The sequence below is a fragment of the Astyanax mexicanus genome, chromosome 10 (assembly GCF_023375975.1).
Source record: "Astyanax mexicanus isolate ESR-SI-001 chromosome 10, AstMex3_surface, whole genome shotgun sequence".
Taxonomy (NCBI): Eukaryota; Metazoa; Chordata; class Actinopteri; order Characiformes; family Acestrorhamphidae; genus Astyanax; species Astyanax mexicanus.
In genome coordinates, this window is record NC_064417.1 from 14550915 (window position 1) to 14556483 (window position 5569).

Here is a 5569-nt window from a genome sequence, read left to right on the forward strand (position 1 = left end):
GGCGTGGTCCGCACTTAGCAAACGTATACACTTGTCTAATGGTTTATAATTTTATAAAGTACAATAACCCAGTAATGTTTGATAAATACTGCTGTAAGGTAGTAATGCTTTTTTTATTAACACAAACTTACCAAATAAAGTAGGGCTTTAAACTTTTCCAAAAGATATGTAGATATGACCAAGATACCCTTGCAGTTTTACCAGTGGCTACACTGAAGCAGAGGTCTGTAAAATTTGTTTATAGTAAAAGTACAATTGAAAAAGATTTGTATATAAGGATTATAGAAAAAGATAAATTAATTGCAGAAATAACTGGCTGACAAAAATTACAATAAAATGCAGTCAACTAAATGAAAAAAATATATATATGTAAAAATTCTTTTTTTATTAATAACTTCTCAAAACGTAATTTTCCCCTTAAATTGTACACTCAAACAGCTTTCTTATATACTACAATCCAGTATCTAGATGCAATTGTATCTCCTTAAAACACACTCACAACCCAAAAATGTGATTATACCTCTGTAGGAAACAAGCTTACAAAAGACAACTGCTAAAAGAAATAACTTTTTATGAAATAATTACGTATTTAATGTGTAAAAAGGTTCAGCAACAAATATTTTAATAGACTGTATTTTTACTAAATGTATTAAATGTGGTATGTACACACTGTAAGAAGCTGGATGTTTTTAAATCACAATATACTGCTATAAGAAATGACAGGTAACTGCAGCTTCAGTCGATAATGTGAATGTGTGTGTCTTCAGCTCCAGATGCCGCGGTCAATGTGATGACTGTCTTCGGGTGAAGAGTTTGCTTCTTTAGAGAATTGTCTGACCTGAAACCAATCACAAGGAAACACTATACAGGGTTAAATGAGGGAAACAAGTTTGCCAAGGGGATCTTTTTTTTCAAGATTTCCGTTTCCAGGGGTCAACTGAATGCCCTTTTCAAACCGTTGTTTAGGGGTCAACTGAATGCCCTTTTCAAACCGTTGTTTAGGGGTCAACTGAATGCCCTTTTCAAACCGTTGTTTAGGGGTCAACTGAATGCCCTTTTCAAACCGTTGTTTAGGGGTCAACTGAATGCCCTATGAAGCCGTTTTTCAGGGGTCAACTGAATGCCCTATGAAGCCGTTTTTCAGGGGTCAACTGAATGCCCTTCCTTTTCAAGAGTTTAGATTTCAAGGGGTTATTTTTCAAGAGTTTCGTTTTCAGGGGGTTTTCAAGAGTTCCGTTTTCAGGGGTTCAACTGAATGCCCTTTATCGTTGTACTTGCAGGTGCAAGTGGATAGAAAGGGGATTGGACGAAAAAAGAGATGATAGAAAAGGGGGATTGGGAATAAAGAAAAAGAGAGATCTTCAAAACCTGTGAAAACAAAATGGGAAAACAAAAAGTTACACATATCCATATCAGTACTGCACCGTGCAATATACAAAACTACAAAGAGCTATCCCTGTATGAAGGACCAAAAATGTATAAATAAATAAATGCACATATAAATGTAGATATAAATAAATGAATAAATATAAATACACGCATAAATAATTGTATAGGTAAATAATTAAAATAAATACATTTCTTATTTATTGATTTATTTATTTATTCACTTATATGAGCTTTTATTTATTTATTCATTTATTTATTTATTTCTGTATTTCTGCATTTGTATGTTAATTAGGAACGCGGTCCTATCCTCACTCTAAAGCAGGGTCAGGAGCAAGAAAGGCTCCATTTGTTCTTGTTGCGCTCTTTTTTTTTCTGATTCTTCGCGTTTGCGACTTTTTACTTCTAATTTCATACTTTAAAGTGTTAAAAATAGTCAGAATAGGTTTAAATGCTCATTAAAAACATACTATGACTAGATTTCGCTTGGTTTTCCGCTCCGTGCAATAGACTGAGTTCAACTGATCTAGTGGATTTAGCCGTACCATTTATATAAAGCTATATTATTCTGTTTACACTCCAGTAAGTATGGTTTATTGGGATTGTCTCGTCTCACCACACTCACTAAATTAGGTAAATACATGTATAAATGTTTGAAATATTTATTGCTAATATAAATAAACTACATTACATGGCACAGCAGTTGGTCTGTGGTATTATTTTATATGAAATTTGGTGAGACTAGAGAATCCCAATAAACCATACTTACTGGAGTCTGAACAGAATAATATAGCTTTATATAAACGGTACACTAGATCAGCTGAACTCAGTCTATTGCACGGAGCGGACAACAGAACGAAATCTAGTCATTGTATGTTTTTAATGAGCATTTAAACCTATTCTCACAATTTTTTACACTTTTAAGTATGAATTTAAGTTGTTTTTTTTTTTTTACAACAGAAGTAAAACGTCGCCGACGCAAAGAAACTGAAAGAAGAGCGCAAATGAGAACAAATGGGGCCTATCTGAGCTGCGACATGCGCAGTGAAGGGGGAACAGAGGGACTGAATTCACCGCAACACTGGCACGCGAGCTGCTGTGTCCTGGCGCGCGAGTGAGCCGCAACCAATCCTGCTTTAGAGCGAGGATAGGACCACCTACCTAATTACCATACAAATGCAGAAATAAATAAATGAAGAAATGTGGAAATAAATAAATAAATGTAGAAATGTTGAAATAAATGAATGAATAAATAAATAAATGCACATGTAAATGAATAAATAAATAAAATCAATCAATAAATAAGAAATGTATTTATTTATTTACCTTTACAATTATTTATGCTTGTATTTATTTATTTATTCATTTATTTCTACATTTATATATGCATTTATTTATTTATACTCATGTCATTTTTGGTCCTCCATATCTCTGAAGTATCATTGAAATATAAACTTACCAGGTAAACTTGTAACCTGGTAGCAAGGCCTCGGGTCACCCCTACCAGGCAATAACAGGGAACCCTGAAATTGTAAAAAAAAGAGAAACAAAAACATCGGAATGACACCTTTTAACTTTTAATATGCAGCAATCATATTTTAACATTACTGGGTGCGTAGTTTAGTTAAGAAGTCATTTTCTACCCATTACGTGTAGCAAACTTCAATTTTTATTATTTTTTTTTACTTTAGACTCAGTGACTCCAAATAGTTTATTACAAATGAAACGCAGAATTTACTTTTGAAAAGATGATATTGGCACAAGAGAGCAACAGTCCAGTCCAGTCAGTAACTATCAGTAACTAATTACTCCAGAGTATTGTCCAGTTACAATTTCTAGTGTGTGAAGTTGTCTTCGGCTGTTGACTAATGTTATCCCTTTTGTAAATGTTACAATGGGCACAGCACACTGGTGGGCTTACTTGGTGAGTTTCCAGAGTCTGTAAACCTATAAACCTATTGGTTTATTATACACAGTGCAGCATTAAATCTCTAATCTCAATCTCAAACTCTAATTTCTAATTATAATTTATTTAAAAGTGCTGGTACTAATCAATTGTTAAATCAGTTAATTGTCTGTACTTACAAGCACTGTAGTTCTCTCTCTTTCTTGTTCCTGTAAAATAAGAAAAAGGAAGAAATTGGACACTTGGTAAATTAATCATAAATCAGATTATCCTTTTTAGTGTGTTACGACTAAAACAAGCTAGGAAACACTGGTTTAATTAACTACAACTAAAGCAGACAAGAAATAATTCATTGACTAATTAATATAACTATTTATCAGAATTTTATAGTATAATTAAAGTGCCATTATTGTGCACTGTGCAATGTAATAAACCTTATTACTTTGAGAAACCAGGCTTATTGAAGAATTTATTTTCAACTTACTATGAGAACGAAAAGTTCATTTAAAATGGCAACACATTGTACTTATGCATTTAAATGGTTAACTTACACTTGGAACGTCAAGATCAGCAACTGCAGAAAAGAAAAATGTATATTAGTAAAAATGTAAAAAGAAAGGCCAGTATGTTGCAAAGAATTCAAAACTGAAAAAAAAACCAATTCATGAGCTTCATACAACAAAGCATGTTAAAGGATTTATTGGCAACAAATTATTACAGTAACTAAATGTGGGAGTTCTTAACAACAGTTCTGAATAGTTTAATAGATGTTTAAACCCTACTTTCTGATAGCAGAATTAATACAACTTTAATAAAGAACATACAAGCATTCAATTAAGTTAGTTGACAGCTCTAACTAAATTACTCGAGACATGTATCATTGAAATGTACTGGAAGTGTTTACTCACACAATGAATGTCAGTACTGCAACTGTTGACAAAAAAGAAAGTGATTGAAAATGCATATATCTAGCAACTAATTAATAATTAACTGATTTTTTTTATTTTCTGAAAGTAAATACAGCTAAATATGCTAAATAACTAAGAAAGCAGAGATTCTAAGCTTTAATATGGCATATTGGGTGTCTATATTGAGCCTATAATTATTCATAAACACAGCCAGACATTAAGTGTGAAATTTGTTTTGGCCCGCGGGCGGGTCAGGGCGCGTTATTGTGTATTCTGATCATACTGTAGCTGCATTTACTAACAACAAAACGGTAAACTTGTTACTAATAGTGACAATATTTCGTTAACAGATAATGAACCAGAAACTGAGAAATAATATTTAATATATATAATATATTTTAACTGCTGATAAAATATTCACATTATTCAGATAATAAGAATTTCCACTGCTGCGCAGCGTTCAGTCAGAATCAGTGGCAGAGCGTGCTGGGTTAGCTGAACCGGCTTAAACCGGTTTTCAGGGCAGGTCAGGCTGCAGTGGATAGCTAACCGCTAACTAAAATACTGCCACATTAGTTTATAACTGAAAAGCCCAATAGTTAGCCGGGTTAGCTCGGGTCATCTTTTGTTTCTGGAACATTCAGCTACCCGAATTCTGTGTATGAGTGTAAAATTAATCTGTGATTAAAGCAGGAATTCCCTGTATCAGAGCTAATGCTAGCTTGCCTCTCTGAGCTGCCTGTAGTGTTAGCTAGCACGCTAACCTAGCATTATACAAACACAGATATAACGACGTTTTAGCTATATTAACACACGCTGTTAAGTAGTTTATACATATTAGTCAACTATCTAACTAAATACACGAAGTGGACATTAAAAGGGGCGTATTTCGCCGTGTTTTCACCTTTTTCCACACAGAAACTCATTCCAGAGCCGTCAGCTCTACTTACCTCAGAGACCGCAATGATCCGCTCCTTTGACGCACGCGCTCTTAGGCCACGTCTGTGGGTACATCCATTTGACTACATGCTCCCTTCTTCCCTACTCCCTAAGAATTACATTATTTAGATAACAACAAATTTACACACACCCCGTGCATCATATTTCAGACAAAAGGCAATGAAAAACACGGTAACATGTTTTAAGAGTTCAAGGTACATTTCAGTGCTTCAGTGGGTGTAAAATTTTAAGTTTAAGAACTAAGTTAATCCAGGGCACTTCAGATGGAATGAGTGCGCTCCCTCCTTTATAAGCTTGAGTGCACATTTACAGTTTTACTGCCACCTAGCGGTGACAACCCTTTCTGCATTGTTCTTCTGTACTGTGTGTTTTGAGGAGCTGCTGAATAAACTGCTTTGTAGCTTTCTCA

At 34.1% G+C, this 5569-nt stretch overlaps 1 long non-coding RNA gene across 2 annotated transcripts; it reads right to left on the reverse strand.

The window, feature by feature from the left end:
* Nucleotides 1-364: 364 nt before the first annotated feature.
* On the reverse strand, nucleotides 365-5248 carry LOC125804853 (uncharacterized). Of its 2 annotated transcripts, none has more exons than XR_007441059.1 (6): nucleotides 5151-5248; nucleotides 4201-4222; nucleotides 3844-3866; nucleotides 3472-3501; nucleotides 2846-2909; nucleotides 365-1368 (listed from the first exon to the last, which is right to left on the reverse strand). It is a non-coding gene; the product is annotated as an uncharacterized LOC125804853 (long non-coding RNA). The 2 variants fall into 2 exon arrangements; XR_007441060.1 differs by lacking the exon at nucleotides 5151-5248 and adding an exon at nucleotides 5105-5139.
* Between the last annotated feature and the right edge of the window lie 321 nt (nucleotides 5249-5569).